The sequence below is a fragment of the Hemiscyllium ocellatum genome, chromosome 11 (assembly GCF_020745735.1).
Source record: "Hemiscyllium ocellatum isolate sHemOce1 chromosome 11, sHemOce1.pat.X.cur, whole genome shotgun sequence".
Taxonomy (NCBI): Eukaryota; Metazoa; Chordata; class Chondrichthyes; order Orectolobiformes; family Hemiscylliidae; genus Hemiscyllium; species Hemiscyllium ocellatum.
The window spans coordinates 44,481,486-44,499,707 of NC_083411.1; the positions used below are offsets into that span (position 1 = coordinate 44,481,486).

An 18,222-nucleotide genomic window follows, 5' to 3' on the forward strand; every position below is an offset into this window, starting at 1 on the left:
ATATTTTTAAGGAGAGAGCAGAAAGTTTTAAAAAGGACATGAGGGACAACTTTTTTACATAGCAATTGTGTGTGAAATGAACTGCCACAGGAAGTGTTGGATGCAGGTACAGACAGAATATTTGAAAGACATTTGGATATGTACATGAATAGGAAAGGTTTGGAGGGATATAGGCAAGTGCAGGCAAGTGGGACTAGTTTAGTTTGGAAATGTGGTCGACATGGATGAGTTAGACCAAAGGGTCTGTTTCTGTGCTGAATGACTCTGAATCTAGACTAGTTAGGGATTGCAGACTGCTGTGTCAAAATTCAGCTTCCACTGTCATTTAATTTCCAAGGTCAAATTGCCAGTTATTTAGAGCTCAATATCCAAATGTACCACAGTGACCCCTGCACTTTCTGATTAATCCAACAACATAACCATAATAATACTATATCTCAGGAGAAAGTCACTACCACAGCAGAGATTATTGTAGCTGTAATAGTTATGTTCAGATAATAAACAGAGTGCTATTGTACTGGGTGGTGAATCAGTTATAAGGGAGTGTTGTTCTCTGATTTTCATAAGAGAAATGTAGAGAATTATTTTCATAGAGGGTTCTTACAAGATGGAACACTGCCACTTGGTGTTATCAGGGAAGATATCATTTAACATTATTAGAAAAGAAGCCAGATAAACATCTGAAAAGGCGATAGAGCAGGAAAAAAAGCAGAGCAATGCACTTGATCTAGTTAAAATCTAGCACGAGTTCATGATACAATGGGCTAAATGGCCTCCTTTTCTATTGTAATAATTCTATAAATGGAAAGGTTACAAGTCAGTCCTTTTTATTGCTGAAGTACTTCCTGTTTTCATTGCCTATTATTCAACTGATAGTTAGAAGATTAGGACACAGCAACTGTGTGGTTTGTGATCAGTGGGAGAACATGAGCAACTTCATTCAGTCTATCAGCCTTACGGAGACAGAGCATTTAACCTGCAGTCATCACGTGGGATATCTGGTTCATCAACTCATGAGTAGCTTTTACACACAAATCCAAAAATGTAAATAATTATGTTCTTGTTAATCTCCTGTGGCTTTGCACATGAGTTTCAAAGTAAATGTGAGTCTTTAGTTGAAATAGGATTAGAAAACAGAAGATAAGTTTTTATATTTTCACTAAATGTTTCTGTATATGCATTATTGAAAAATGCCAACCAGTCCACACCAACCCTCCGAAGAGCAACCCACCCAGATCCATTTCCCTCTGACTAATGCAACTAACACTATGGGCAATTTTGCATGGCCAATTCACCTGATCTACACATCTTTGGACTGTGGGAGGAGAAACCAGAGCACCCGGAGGAAACCCACGGAGACACGGCGAGAATGTGCAAACTACACACAGACAGTTATTCAAGGCTGGAATCGAACCTGGGACCCTGGTGCTGTGAGGCAGCAGTGCTAACCATTGAGCCACCGTGCCACCCAATGTAAAGTTATCATGCTATAATTGCTTCCTGAGGTGGCCTCACTCACTTTCATTAGGGGAATTACAGCTTGGCCATTTATGTAGTTGCCATTACAAGTGCAGTGAAGACTGTTGCCCATCAACATAAGATTTTTAATATAGCTTAAAGAAGCTAAAATTCCCTGAGTTGCTAAATGGAGTGATTTTATGCTACCTGTAATGTTTACATTGATAAGACAGTTCAGTTGTCATGTTAGTGTCTGAATTATGAAGATAATTCTTGTTGCAGTATGATAAATGGTAAGTGATTCATTGATAAGATTGTCTCATGAAGCCTAAAGTGTTTAAATTATAGCACAAAGCATTATGTTTGAGATTTAGTGTTTTTCAGAGAATAGAATGAGACTGTGTGACAGAAAAATATGTTAGCAGGGCAATATATGTGCCTCTTCTGTGTTTTCTAACATCTATCTTTTTGTTCTATAGGGCATCATGTTGAAATAATAAACAGCACACTGGTGGAAAACCAGGACATCTCCTTGGGAAGCTGCACATGGCCTTTGTGTACATACTCCCATCATCCCCATGCTACCATCTCCACAGTAAGCCTACCACAGCCTACATGCTAACCAAAACCAAAATGATGGGAATGTCAAGAAGAAAAAGAAAAAGCACTATAAAAACATCAAGTAAATTTACATACTCCTGTTAGACACTACTTGTATGTAGTAATTAAATGAGATATACTACTGCTTATATCTCATTGCTGTAATACATTTATAATCAATTCATGGTAATAGTGTTGAGCATTTTCAATGTAAGACTGTTGGTTTAATGTATATTATCAAATAGAATTGTTTATCTGTCTTGATTTTTATGTAAGAGTGTTATCTTAACTGAATGTTAAGTTTACATCAGAATAAAAAATAGTTTTGATTTTAAGGAAATGTCTTTCGTGGAACAGGTTCCCCAATAGCCTGCTATTTGGTCGCCAGTTCTCCAATTTAGTCCTTATTACATACAAAAAATGAATGTTAATGAGAATCAGGGCAAAAACAATTGAAATAGAGAGTGATGATGAGCTCCAGTCCTTACTGTGTGTCCAGTTTCCAATTATGCCTTGTCTATGTAACATCGAATTTTATAAAACTTAGAGTATATCCAGATTTAACAGACATGTTTTGTATAGCAATATTTTCTGTGTAAATAATGATGCATGCTTTACAACACACACTTACACTTGTGATATTAGCTGGTTATGACCAGGAGCCTCTGGGCATACAGTACTCAACTATATAAACACTTATAGTAGAAAATTCAAGATCTTACAAAAAAGGCTGTAGAAGTATCACTATCTGTGTAGCTATATGAAAATTATATAATTAACAGATATGTGCTGGAGTCAATCTGTCACACTGGCACATTATTGATAATCATCTCTGAGGATCTGGAAACATCTTGAAGAAAAGATTGATCTCTTACTGAGATGCTTTCTATTGCAAAAATTTTCGTCCTGTTTTTTCCCTTCTGAACTGTTCTGATGAAATAGGCCTGGCTATTGGGGAATGGCCTTGCACGTGTTTCTTTGTTCTCCCATTTCTATTGCTGGTCAGAACCTCTTCCTTCACACTGTGTTCCAGTGCCTCGGAGAAAGCCAGGTGAGTGTCACTCAGCTTGAATGAATGTGGTGTATTGAGGGTATTAAAGGGACTCTGATTCATTGAAGCTAAATTAACTGCTTTGTCCTGTTCCCTCTGTGCTTCACAGGCACAGCATGGGATGTGCTTTCTGGCCATGGTAGACACTATCACAGACCCAGGTAACATTGATAGTGGACAACTGAGGTTCCACATTGTGTTTGATGGCATCGGCTGGAAAGAGACAGCTTTTGATTACAGAGCAATTTCTAAGTTTAAAAATAGAAACATTCTTGCTCTGATGCATACTCTATATTCATTTCTTTAAATTAGTTGGGCTAACTGCCAGAGCATTTTGAACTTGACCACAGTGCACTTCAGATCAGTAAGAATGCAACTGATCTCATCCAGTTGAAGAGTTGATGAAAAGTGATATAGTGTGGCAGCTCATGTTCTCTCCATTTGATTCCTTTGCCTGTGATCTGAAGGCCTGGCTTAATTTTCTTTTAGTCAGTTACACAAGGCAATATTCAAGGCGATGCCATTAAATGCAGCGCACGTTCAGAATCATTCCATTACTCTTGTGTCAAGCTGTGCAACATTGTTACAAATGTACACTTGTAGCTTGACTAGCATATGGTGAATACAGAGAGGAGATAGGTGACCTCTCTGAACATGAAGAGATATGCAACTGGGAAAGTCCATTAGCTTCAATGGAACAATCCTTTGGTACTGGCTCAGTACTTCAAACCATCACACTTCTAGTCTCCCAACTCACTTACCCCACAATTCCCCAGCCTACATTGCAGGGTGTCCAGAATGTAAGTCTGGAATTTAAGATAACTTCCCATTTAAAGTAAAGTCAGAGGTTCCTGCTGATGATAAAACAGATAGATATGGAGGTTGTTTAGGGTAGTTCTGTGAGGTGCCTCGGATGCTTCTGCATCACTGGCAAATTAAAAAATTTAAAAGGGTTAAAAGCAACGAAAGCTCAAAGCACTAGTGTCGCCAAATGCAATTATAAACACAGGCAAAAAATGCCATTTCTGAAGCCGCAGTAAAAGAGACAATAATAAATGTGCAATGAATTATTCCAAATGATTTGTTTAATTGAAAAATGGAAGTCGTCAGACTATAAACGTCATTAGCTCGTGTGCATTCTTCATCACAGTCACGTTGACCGAAAGTGACTCTAAATAAGAATCTTCTGCATCATAGACTCATTTCTTTGTATTACAGTGGGGTGGCTGGAGCCTAATGTGCACCCGCAGTAGATTTCACCAGCCAGCACCACCTCATCCAACATCTCTTTTTGTAACATCCACCGTTCTATTTTCTATTTCTTTTGTTTAGTTTTTTTTCAGCCTTATGCAAATGATATGCAAGAAATCCTGAACCTTGGATAAAACGGGTCACACTGAGGAAAAGTGGAATGAAGAGAGTAGAGGACAGAAACAGGGATTTTTTTTCTAGTCGGGCTGGACAAGTTTAAACTTAACCCTCTGCTCCCATCACAGCAAAAAGTGCAACACAAAGCTAGGAAAGGAAGGAATCAAGCACACCAGTGCTGTTTCTGCTATTGAAATGATTAAATGGCAAAGTCATTGTTACAGCCACATGTTCCATTAACTACACAGGAATTTGAGTTAATGTAGGTTGCAGGCTCTGTTAGTGTATCTGACAGGTTTAGATAGTACTACATTTTTTCACCCTTGTGTGTTTCACAGTACTGTATGCAGAAAACAGAAAAATCTTTTGGGAACAAAGTTCCATCCCTCTCAGAAGGGTCAGCAAGATATTCACTTGATTAACTGTGTGCCTGTAAAAGGGCCTTAGATGCTATAATGGTTTAAAACTGTGTAATCTATAGACATTTGAGCTGACAACCTAATCTAAATGTCAGTACATTACAACACACTATGTACTATCAGTGATGAGACTGAAGTCTAAACTTTTCATTTTCTTAACACTGCTGAAGTTTCTCTACGTTGATTGATTAGTTTTAGTTACAGATAATTAGGAATTAACGATTTAAATCTGAGGGAGTGTTAATAAAAGTTTGGTTTTAACATTTGTATTTGAAACCATTTATTAATTCATTAAAAGTCATTTATTTTATGCTAACCTTCACTGGGATATGGTTAAAAAAAGTTTAATACAATACATACCTAGTTTGTGTAGTTTACATTTTAGAACAAAATTAACTTTGTATGTAACTCTTACAATGATAGATTCATTGTTAACTAATTATGATATTGAGTTGTTGCTATGGCAACAAAACTACAACATGGCTACCTTTGTATAAATTATTTGTGAATTTTCACTTGTAATTTTAAAAAAAATGTACATCGTCATGGACTTTAAAAAAAGGTACAGTTAGACACACTCAGGCAAAGAGAAATGATATCCTTTGACTATTTTGAATACCCAAAGTTCCACTCAAAACGTACTTGAGACCTGAATCTGTGTCTGTACGTCCATTTCTCAGTCAAAGAGGTTTACAACACATGGATTTAGAACCGAGTTTTATACTGAGATGAAAGCGTGGTACAGTGTTGTAAAAGAAAACAAAACTCTGAAAAAATCTGAGAATGCTGCAGTTTAACTGATTTGACCTAGTAGTGTACGATTGTGTGTGACACATCTTTTTTTTTGCACTTATGTACATAGTTAAAAGAAATATTCAGATCTTATTTTGAATAAAAAAACAGAACTGTGTTAAATACAGAAAAGTTTGTTAAGGTAAATATGGTCGGCATTGCTAAAGGCTTTGGAAAAAATGAGGAATGGTTTTGCTATAAAACTTATCTGGAAGCATGATGGCGCTTTGCTGTTGAGAAAAGCTTTGTAGTTTGCCATAGCTTTACTGTACAATGATTGAGAACAACACACTCAGTTCTAGAGTTTAGAATCAAGCCTTCAGCAGCCAGATACAATCCCACTGTTGAAATGGTTTAAACAGTAAAATGAAAACTCAAATAAATTAGCCATCAACACACAAGAAAACTGGTGAATTGCAAGATAAAAAAACAATCATGTTACACTGATCTCAAAGGTTCAAGTTCTATAATACTGTACACAGATGCAATCTGATGGTGGAAGCCTACTGATTTTGTTGCCATGGCTGCTGTATCATAGCAACTGAGGGGATGAGTATCCTGGCTCATGGGTTGCTGTGGAAACCTTTAAGCAGGACCCTGTTGCCTTTGTTCACATAATGTGCATCTTGTCGCTTTTAAGGTTTGTCCCATGCACACAGCAGATTTCTGCATCTTGAACTCAAGTGATTTGAAATCTCTGTCTGCAGAGATTGGGGAAGCAGACCTGCTCATGGCTGTTAAGATGGTTAGAAGGTGAATTCAACCTTGCACTTAATCTCCTCCCTTCTACACACCTCATATTGGGCAAAAAAAAACATTAAAATTGAGCAAATGGAGCATTTCTCCTTTAAGTCAAGGTCCCAAAATTGCACAAAAATTAAAGGTGTTCATTCCCTCAGCTGCTACAAGCAAAATAGTAGCTTTAAATTTATTTTCTCTTTAGATTTCTGCCATATTAGCTTGCTGTAGTGCTTGTATGTGCTTTAGATAAGATGTGCTGTATGCTACATATTTCAGTATTTTACTTATATTGCCATTGTTTAATTTCTGACCTTTTAAAAAAAAAATAAAGTGCTTAAAATGGTTAGCTGTCTATGAAATTATTTTGTACCCTTTGATTTCAAAGTGAAACAAATAGCAAGTCTTTATTTTGTCAGAGTACAATTCTGTGAAGAAACCAGCTACAAACTGTAGGTTCAAATCCAGATGTGCTTTCTGAGTTTATATAATGTTGCACCATTTCAGTGTCGAGTAATGGGAGACAGGGCAATGCATCTTGGGTCAAAACAGGTGACTAGAAATAGATTGCTTTCAAAATGATACTATTGCTGTAGCTACTTTGTCAGGCTTACTGGGATGGTAAAACATCTCTTAAACATAATGCCATGAATACACAGGAGAGTCCCAAATTCTCCAATATTTGAAAATTAATTTCATGGACCCTGCCTGGAAAATGTTATTTTCATCTTTAAGCCTGTTGCTTTTATTAATTGATTAATTTAAAAATAGTACATTTCAATAATTCAATCAAGTAATCAAGAGTCTATTAATTTTCCAAAAGGCATAGAAAGCAGGGCATTGAAAAGAAGCAGTCTCTGCAAATACATCAGCAATTGTTAACAATACAGTTAGCACAGGAAGATCTGATCTCTCAATTTATTCTTTTCATTGTCCATGAGATGTAAGCAGCATTGGCTAGGCCAAGTTTGCCATCCAGTGAACAGTTAGACTGCAGTCAAACTTCGTAGGTCAGACTAGATAAGGATGGTAGTTATGAGGGTCACCGGACCCAAAGCATTAACTCTGATTTCTCATCATAGCTGCTACTGAGTTTTACTCGCAACTTCTGTTTTTGTTTCTGATTTACAGCATCCTTGGTGATTCCATCTGTCAAAGGGAATTAGACATGTCTCAGAAGGAACAATATGTAGGGTTACATGGAGACAGCAAGAGAATGAGCATTTCTTAGTGCTGTTTGGAGAACCAATACAGACATGATGGACCAAACAGCCTCCTTCTAGACCGTGATAATTCTGTGATTCTGGACTGAAAAATACCGTGAACCTATCAATCAATAGAATGAATGTAGAGGAGATGCTTTAAAGTGCTCCATAACTCCTCATCCCAATTCTAAAAAGACGGAAGTGCATAACAATGGAACAAATTCATATACCCACTGGAACATTAAGCAAGAATATTTTTGCTCCATTGGTTGGTCTCTCACAAATATTTCAGGACATTATCACATTGCCAAACAAGTTCTCTCTACCGCCTGTTCTCCCTGTGTGGCTCCAACAACCGTTTGGCACCCCATTGAACACTTTGAACATTCAATCCTATAATTAGCAACACAGCAGCTTTGTGTACCATCCACAAAATGTTTACAGCATCTCACCCAGACACCATTATGGTACATACCCACGACCTCAAAGGATTTTAATTGTCCTAACCTAGACCGGGGCTGCCAAAGTATTAAGCGTTTAAATGGGATGGAATTTGTTAAGTGCGTTGAAAGTTTCCTCAAGCAGTGTATAGGGGGTCCTACTCTGGAAGGCACAAACTCAACCTACTCTTGGGGAAAAAGGCAGGACAGGTAACAAATGTGACAGTGGGGGAGCACTTTGGGATCAGGGAGCAAAGATCTATTAATTTTGCAATAGTTATGGAGAGGGACAAAACTAGTCCACAGGTTCAAGTTCTAAATTGGGGCAAGGTGAATTTTGATAGAATTAGACAGGAGTCTGCAGGGGTTGAATGGGGTAGTTTGCAGGCAAAGGGACCTCCAGCAAATGGGAGACCTTTAAAAGTGAGATAGCTAGAGTTCAAGGTCTATATGTTCCTGTGAGAGTGAAAGGCAAGGTTGGCAGGAATAGGGAACCCTGGATGACGTGATATTGACACTTTGACCAGAAAAAAGGAGAAGACAAGGCTCAGGTACAGGCAGCTGGGATCAAGGAAATGCCTGTGTTTGGGGACACAGGAGTTTAGTGAAGAAGGAAATCAGGAAAAAGAATAATTAGAGAATAGGACCCTTCAAGGACCACAGTGGACACGTATGTGTAGAACTGCAAGAGATGGGTGAGTTTCTTAATGAATATTTCTCCTCTGTGTTTACTGTGGAGAAAGACGTGAAGACCTGGGGACTTGGGGAAGTTAGTAGTGATATCTTGGAGACAGTCCATATCATAGTAGAGGAGGTGTTGGACATATTAGAATGTATGAAGGTGGATAAATCTCCTGGTCCTGACCAGATATATCCAAGATCACTGCAAGAGGCTAGAGAAGAAATTACGGAGGACCTGGCTGATATTTTTGCATCACTGTTAGCAATGGGTGTGGTCTTGGAAGACTGAAGGGTAGCAAATGTGCCCTTATTCAAGAAGGGCTGCAAAGGAAAGCCGGGGAACTATAGACCAGTAAGCCTAATATCTGTGGTAGGTAAGTTACTTGAGAAGATTCTGACGGATAAGATATATATGTATTTGGAAAGACAGGCTTTGATTAAGAATAATCACCATGACTTTGTGTGTGGGAGATCATGCCTCACAAATTTGTTTGAGTTCTTTGATGAGGTGACCAGGAAGGTTGAGGAAGGCAGGGCGGTAGACGTAGTCTGTATGGATTTCAGTAAGGTTTTTGATAAGGTTCCACATGGTAGGCTGCTCTGGATTGTTTGATCGCATAGAATCCAAGGGGAGCTGACAAATTGGCTTAATGGTAGGAAGCAGAGGGTATTAGTGGCAGGATGCTTGTCGGACTGGAGGCATGTTGGAGTGCCTTAGCTTGATGCTGGGCCCATTGCTGTTTGTTATCTATGTCAGTGACTTGGATGAGAATGTACGAGGCATGATTAGTAAGTTTACAGATGACACTAAAATAGGCTGTATTGTGGACAGTGAGGAAGGTTGTCAGAAATTGCAGCAGGACCTTGATCAGCTAGGAAGTGGGCCGAGAAATGGCAAATAGAGTTTAACATAGATAAGTGTGAGGTCGTGCATTTTGGAAAGAGTGCAAAAGAAGTTTACAAGGATGTTGCCAGGACTCAATGGTCTGAGTTATAGGGAGAGGTTGGACAAGCTCAGACTTCTTTCTTTAGAGTGTAGGAGACTGAGGGTGGATCTTATAGATGTACATAAGATCGTGAGAGACATGGATAGGGTGAATACATTCAGTCATTTTTCCAGGGTTGGGGAATTGAGGACTGGAGGGCATCAGTTTAAGGTTAGAGGGGAAAGAATAAAAGAGAACTTGAGGGGAAACCTTTTTACACAGAGGGTGGTACGCATGTGGAATAAGTTGCCAGTGGAAGTAGTTAAGGCAGGTACATTAACACCATTTAAAAAACATGTAGACAAATACATGGATAGGAAAGAATTAGAAAGATATAGGCCAACTGTCGGGAAATGGGGTTAGCGTGGATGAACATTTTGATCAGCACAGGCAATTTTGGGCCAAACTGTATGACTGTAAGAATAGAGGCAGCAGATTCACTGGATCTACAGCATCCACAAGTTCCCCTTCAAGCTACCCAGCATTCTGATTTGGAAATACATCACCATTCCTTCAGTGTTGGGTCACTAGACTTGTCTCCATAACATAGTATTGTGGATGTACAGACATTGTATGAAATAGTAGTTCAAGAAGACATCTCACCAACATCTTCTGCAAGACAAAGAGGAATGGGCAATAAACATTGGGACAGCCAGTGAAGAGCACATCCTGTGAACAAATGAAGGAAAAGCCCCATCTATTGAGTATGAGCCTTTCCTCCAGCCCCTCCAAACTAGTGGTCTTTATTAAACAATTTACAGTGTATTGATTTTACTGACAAGACCTTCCCAAATGCTGGTCACGATTTTTTGACATCAGCATTCCTGCCTCCCCATATTCTACCTTCTCTAAATTTGAGGCCATCTTAAACTCTGCTGCTCAACCAAATCCTCTTCACCTGTCACTCCTGTGTTTGTTGACTTCCATTGTCTACAATTAAACTCAATATTATAATTTTCAAACTTGTTTTCAAATGCCTCCATGGTCTTGTCCTCTATAACTCTTCCAGCCCCACAACCTAAAATGTTTATCTAATTCTGGCCTCCCAATTATCCCTGGTTTAATTGCTTCAACTGCAGAGCCCATTCCTTCAGCCAGTACTGAAGTTCTGAAATTCTCAACATCTCTCTGCCTCATCTTTCCCATTTAAATTGCTCCTTAAAACCTACCCCTTTAGGCCACTTGTCCCGACAGCCCTCAATGTGTCATATTTTACTTCATAACACACCTTGATACATTTCAATCATATTAAAGGTGCTATATCAATACTAGTTGGTTTGTTCAAGCCTGCATCCTCCTCCTCCTGTCAGCGTGCAATGTTATGGGTTTACCTTTCCAATCCTAAATGCCATTGTGTTTATTGTCATATGACCTACACCAAGTTATCTGAAAGGTTTAAGTTTCTTCAGCCCTATTCCTCAACCTCAATGAGCTTTATCATTCTTCAGTCTCCTTGTGCTTCAATTACCTCTCAAGCTTTGGTCTGACATGAACATTATACACAACTTCATCCAATCTACATAAAGCAATTCTGGAATTCAGCTCATGTTCATACATTGTACAATAGAACACAGGAGCAGTCCTTTGGTCCACCATGTCTGCAATCATCATGCTGCCATTCTGGGTGCCTTGTTAATTGTTGATGACCAAGATATAGGCCAGAGGCTGGGAATTCCATGTAATAATTCACCTCCTGAATCCCCAAAGCTTGTCTACCTTCTCGAATTCAAAAATGTGATTGAATACTCTCCACTTTCCTGGATGTGTCCAATTATCTGTTTTTGGTGTTAGCAGGCTGAATAAGGCTAAACTCCTGGGATGAGATTTTAGTGCATAACGTTCATGACTTAAGAGATAACAGGGGTGGGGTAGAATCACGGTGAAGGTGGGAGGATTGGATTAGAGAGAGAGAGCAATGCATTCAGCTGAGCTACCTTTGCTTATGTTGATTGAGTGATTATAGTCATTACACAAAAGTGCAGCATGCATTTCAATGGTACAAAGTCAATCTGTAAGGGAGCTCTTCCACTCTGGAGCTAGAAGATCAACTCACTGCCCTCGCAAAATCATTCCACCCTCTGTATTGATCAACGACAGGATTGGGTCAGAATATTCACTCATCAGGTGGATGGGAGTAGCCAAAGCCATACATAGAGCTCAACATTATCCAATATAGAGTAGGTCACTTGCAAGTACTATTTTTCACTAAGTTTAACATTCATGTTGCCTGCACTTTGTACAATCCACAGATGCACTATTGCATTTCATTTCATTTCATCTCCCAGCCTCCCTCCTTTAATACTGAGAACAAAAGCATCAAAGTCATCAATGCAGGTTCCCTTTTATGTCAAGTGCATTCCTGACTTGGACATGAATAACCAATTGTTCGTTGCCACTGAGTCAATATCCTAGAATTCTCACAACAAGAGGACAAATGTCTGTTCATAACCATTGTCACATCTCAGGGCAACTAATAATGTGTTATAATTGCCAGCCTTGCCAGGGTTGCATGAACTCCAAAAACAAGCAGAAGAAAAGCTACAGAATACTCATTGGTAACGGTGCCAATTGTCCCAGTTTCTTGAAGGATAATAAGAGCAGAAGGGTCAGGATGTGGATGCTATGTTTTTTGGTATCTGGCCACCTACTCTGTCCTCCTATTAAGTGAGACTCCAGGCCAAGAGTGCTATGTTACAATTATCTTCAGAATCATAAAATCATTCCCTATTGATAAGAAAAACAAAGATCCAACTCTTACCCTTCTCTCAAGCCAAATGGCAGCATGAAAACATACACTTTGGTCCAACTCATCCATGCCAACCAGATATTACTAAAATAATCAAGCCTCTTTTCAATAATTTGGCCCATATAACTCTAAATCCTCCTACTTGTGTACCCATTCTTTTAAATGTTGTAGTTGTACCACCCTCCATTACCTAACCTGGCAGCTCATTCCATACATGCACTACCCCCTCTTCACGAAAAGGCTTCCCCTTAGGTCCTTTTTAAATCTTTTACTCTCACCCTAAACCTAGGCCTGAGGGAAAGAACTTGTCTAACATTTATTTTTATTCAGTCAATGAATGTTGGACAAGATCAGTAGATCTCTTCTGAGTGGGAAGCTTATGAGCTCAAAATCTATTCCAGGATTTGAGAACACCAATCTAGACTGACACTACTGTGTCGTATTGAGAGAGTGCTGCACTGCAGCTTTCAGAGGAAGCATTAGACTGAGGCTTTATACGCCGTCTTAAGTGGATGTAGAAGCTCCCATGGTGTTATTTTAAAGAGTTGGCATGTGAACCCCTATGTCCTGGTCAATAATTATTATTCAGCCAACATCCCTGAACTAGGTGATCTGGTCATTATTGCATTGCAGTTCATTAGAAGTTGTTGTGTCCAATTTGGCTGCCACATTTCCTACATTATAATAGTGACAACTCTTCAAAAGTACTTAATTGGGATGCCCTGTGGTCATGAAGTCACTTTGGAAAACAAGTTTCTTTTTAAAGGAGAAACCTATCCTGAGCCACTTCAGTAAATTTAGTCAGTTTAGTTTCTTAGTGGACTTTTGATCAAAAGTAGTCTGTTGCTGTTGAAAGTCTAATGGTCCAGTTGGTGGTGTCTCCTGCTTCCGACACTGAATCACCAGCTTCAAGTTCCATACAGGTCTTGATAGCCAAGGAAAATGTATTCATAATGCAGGTTGGCTATAAACCTGCAAATCCTCCCACACACACTGCAATGGGTAGAATTAGCAGAATACGTTTCTGATCTACTATGCGATGGAAAAAAATTGGAGCCTCCTATTCTTACTTATACATACACTCTAGCCCTTCTCACTCATAGGTATACAATGCCTCATTCTCACTTATGTATGCACACTGTTCCCTTCTCACTCAAAAAACCTGCTCCCTTCTCACTCTTCATATACAACCAGTCCCATTCTCTCACACATGTAGTGTCCCATTCTTACTCATTATTACAGTGTCTCACTCTCTTCACAGATACAACATGCCCCATTGTCTCTCTCATACTAACACCCTGCCACATTCACAGTCTCATATACACTCTGTCCCATCTCAACCACATGTATCCCCAGTCCTATTCTTACTCAATATACACACAGTCCTGTTCTCACTTTCGCATATATATTCTCACTCACATATACATCATGTCCCATTCTCACTGAGGTACACTTTGTCCCATTCTCACTCACATATACACCAAGTCCCATTCTTACTTACATTTACACATTTCTGCATGCACATTCTCATTTACACCCTGTCCCAGTTTCACATATACATACTGTTTGATCTTGCTGCTCACATGTACATTCTGTCCTTTTTCTCTCGTATTGATTTGTTTTGATTTATTGTAGTCACATGGATGTAAGTACAATGAAAAGTTTGTTTTGCAAGCAGTACAGGCAGACAAGGACACATAGATCATAGAATGCCTAGAGCCAGACATAGGAGGTGCAGAAAGCAAGATCAACATTATTTGAAGTTAGAGAGGTCCATCAAGCAGTCTAATAGCAGCAGGGAAGAAACTGTTCTTAAACCTATCGGTATATGTGTTCAAGTTTCACACTATATGAATTCTTGATTGCATATATACTCTGCTTCATGGGCTAGATACAAGGGCTACAGTAATAAATGGAGAAAGTCTTTTTTTCTCTTGCTTTCATGGATGTTATCATAAACAAGCTGTTACTGTTAGACAGCACATATCTCAACAGATATAATTCATCAAATTTAGTTTCATAGAATTTAAAGTCTTTGTGAAGAGTGGATTCTGGGTAATCCAAGATGGAGGATGTGAAAAACTTGTGGCTAGAGAGCTGCCACTTTTTTGAGGTATTTTTAGTATTGGAGGTGAATTCCCTTGAATTTCAAGAGCAGTAATTACTGTTTTATAAACTGTCAAATTGCTTTGGAACTTTGGGGAAAAAGAGATCAAAACAATGGCACTTTAAAAAGGATGAAAAGAACAAAAGCAGAGACCACATGGTTAGAGAAAAAAAACTGTCTGGCACAGCAGCAAATCTGCACAGCTACTGCTTTTGCTGTTTGAGATCAAGTATTTTTGGACGTCGGAGTGCATCTAAGAAAAAAATTAATGAACAGCAAAAATTTACAGCTGATCTTGAGAAACCTGTGTGGGGGAGCTTACAGCACAGGAACAGATAAGTGTACAGTTTTTAAGTATAACCTTGCAGTTCTTTTTATCGTGAGTAGAGTGGGTTCTTTTTGGTTATGTCTTTTATTGTGAGCTGTCTCTTGATTAAAATTTAAAAATATAAAACATAGGTACTAAGTTAGCTGAGGGGTTTCCTTTAGCTTTACAAGCTAAGTCCCTATTCCATACAGCTGTCCTAAGCTTGGATATTGCTTCTGCCAGAGAGCTCAGAGACTCTCAGTTCAAATATGAATTCCACAAACTCATGTCCCAAGTTCAGAGAGTTTTAGTCCACAGTATCTGATGGGGATCTTTACCACACCTTTACAATGGATACATATAGAACAGAATCCTTACAGTGCAGAAGGAGGCCATTCAGCCCACTGAGTCTACACTGGTCCTCTGAAGAGCATCTCACCCTATGCTATCCCTGCATTTCCCATAGCTAACCCACCTAGCCTGCATATCCCTGGACACTACAGGCAATTTAACATGGCCAACCCACCTAACCTACATATGTTTGGACTGTGGGAGGAAACCGGAGTACCCGGAGGAAACCCACGCAGACATGGGGAGAATGTGCAAACTCCACACAGACAGTCACCAGAGTCCCTGGTACTGTGAGGCAGCAGTGCTCACCACTGAGCTGCCATGCTACCCATGAAGCATAAGACTCCAACATCAGTTAACAAATAATCTTATTGTGCATTATATCTAATGACAATATCTGGAACAATAGTAAAAGTTTGGGTTGAACCATAAACTGTCTGAAGCTCTATTTTTGTAACATCCGTACCATATTTCACATTAAGATGTGCTTCAAGTCACATTTCTGCCCCACCTATCAGATTGTCCATTTCCATCTCCATACCATCGCCTGATTCCACCCCACTTTAGCTGATTTGTTGCTGAATATGCTTTCCTTTGGCTTGCTGGGTTCTTTCAGCCTCCTGCCTGTCTACCTTGGATTCCAGCATCTTCAGTTTTTTTATTTCTAACCTCATCTATTCTAAAGCATTCCACAGTGGCCGCACACGTTGCCTTCCCGAGACTAGATAGATAGCATCCAAAACTCTGCTGCTCCCACTAGGTCTCGTTCTCCTATCACTCCTGCACTCACTGACTTACACTGGCTCCTTGTCAAGCAACATCTTAATTAAAATTCTCAACCTTAGTTTCAACTCCGACCATGGCCTTTCCCCTCCCCCTCTCTGTCATTTCCTCCAACGTTACCACCTCTGAGAATCTTGCTTATTAGAGATTACTGCTCTAATTTGGCTCCTTCGAATATCCCCAGTCTTTAATTCCTCCAGTTTTGGTGGCTGTGCCAGCAACAGCACAGACACAAGCTCTGGAATTCCAACCCCAAATGTTTCCACTTCACTTGACTGCCTTTATATGCTCCTTGAAACCTTAACTCATTAAAACTTCTGTTGGTTATGTGTCCCGCTATCTCCTTCTGTGGCTCACTGTCAAACTTTGCTTCATCATGCTCCTGTGAAGTGCCTTGTGTCATTTATTGGTTGAAGGTGCAATATAAATGCAAGCGGCTGTTGTTGTCTTTCAAGCAAAGTGGCACACTTTATAGACAACTGTCTTGACAGCCTAATTCCCCATTATGGAACACACCTTGATAATTCCTCAGTCTGATCTCTTTGGGTTTCTCAACAGAGCATCTTCATGTCACTTTGAAGCACTATATTTTCCAATTAAGTATTCTGGGAATAGATCTGAGAAAGATATTCATGGCAGTGATGGGCCTCTTTATAGCAACGATTGCTTTCCTGGTAAGTGTTTACCCTGAGTTCCTATTCACTTCCACAGTCAGTTTTTACTGACTGACAGGCAGTCTCAGAGCAGAATTCATGAATACCTTCTTTTCGATCTATCCCTTTCCATTTCAGTTTGCTGCAAACATGGGCTGACATCTTTGAGAGACTAATGAAGTGACACAATTATATCACAGTGTAGGTAGTTTTTAAAATTGCTACAGGGTACGTTAAACAACTCTGAGATAAAGATATCAAAAATTGGAATATGAGTAGTCCAATTGATCCTTCGAGCTTGTTCCACCATTCAGTATGATCATGGCTGATCATACAACTCAGACCCCTGTTCCTGCTTTTCCCCATACTTTTTGATCTCCTTAGCCTTCAGGACTATATCTAACCACTTTTGCTTACATGACTTTTACCTCCAATGTAAGAGCCTGTGTTTGACTGTGGGAGCTGTAAACACATGCCAATTGGAGCAGATCAAGGTTTTAGCAGCTGAAATTGAATGGATTTTCAGAGAAGTGAGACAGTCGGTTACTGAAGAAAAAGCAACTCAAAGAAAGTTCGAAAATTCATTTAATCTTAAGGGATGTTCTGCCTTTCCCATCAAAGATCAGATAGATTGATTATAACTTGCTGTTTTCAACCAAGGCTTTTTGTCAGATAACACATTGACACTCGTTCCTGTGTGAATCTTGAATTGAGCTCTGATTTGGACATGGCGGTTGGACTGGAGTGTACAAAGTTAAAAATCACACAACACCAGGTTTTAGTCCAACAGGTTTATTTGGAAGCACTAACTTTCAGAGCACTGCTCCTTTACCCACCTGATGAAGAAGCAGTGCTCCAAAAGCTAGTACTTCCAAATGAGTCTGTTGGACTATTACCTGGTGTTGTGTGATGTTTAACTTTTGAATTGAGTTGGATGTGAATTGGCAGAGATGAGCTGTCATGTTTTGTTTAGATGGGTCACTGATTTCCCTTTGGAATCACTGTAGTAAAGAAGAGATGCCACCATCTGAAGATACATATTCTAACAGATACATATTGCCACCCAGGTAAATAGTGCTGTGAGGAAGGCATATGGTGTACTGGGCTTTATTGGTAGAGGAATTGAGTTCCGGAGTCCTGAGGTCATGTTGCAACTGTATAAGACTCTGGTGCGGCCTCATCTGGAGTATTGTGTGCAGTTTTGGTCGCCATACTATAGGAAGGATGTGGAGGCATTGGAACGAGTGCAGAGGAGGTTTACCAGGATGTTGCCTGGAATGGTAGGAAAATCTTATGAGGAAAGGCTGAGGCACTTGGGGCTGTTCTCATTGGAGAAGAGAAGGTTTAGGGGAGATTTGATAGAGGTGTATAAGATGATTAGGGGTTTAGATAGGGTCGACACTGAGAACCTTTTACCGCTAATGGAGTCAGGTGTTACTAGGGGACACAGCTTTAAATTAAGGGGTGGTAGGTATAGGACAGATGTTAGGGGTAGATTCTTTACACAGCGGGTTGTGAGTTCATGGAATGCCCTGCC

General features: G+C 39.5%; 1 protein-coding gene across 6 annotated transcripts in view; it reads left to right on the plus strand.

The window, feature by feature from the left end:
- LOC132820434 (muscleblind-like protein 3) overlaps positions 1-6,775 on the plus strand; it is a 276,603-nt gene extending 269,828 nt beyond the window's left edge. For all 6 annotated transcript variants that reach the window (XM_060832565.1, XM_060832570.1, XM_060832563.1 and 3 more), the window contains one exon: positions 1,938-6,775. The gene's annotated coding sequence lies outside the window, so the exon portion shown is untranslated. The remainder of the gene's footprint in view (positions 1-1,937) is intronic.
- The last annotated feature ends 11,447 nt before the right edge of the window (positions 6,776-18,222 follow it).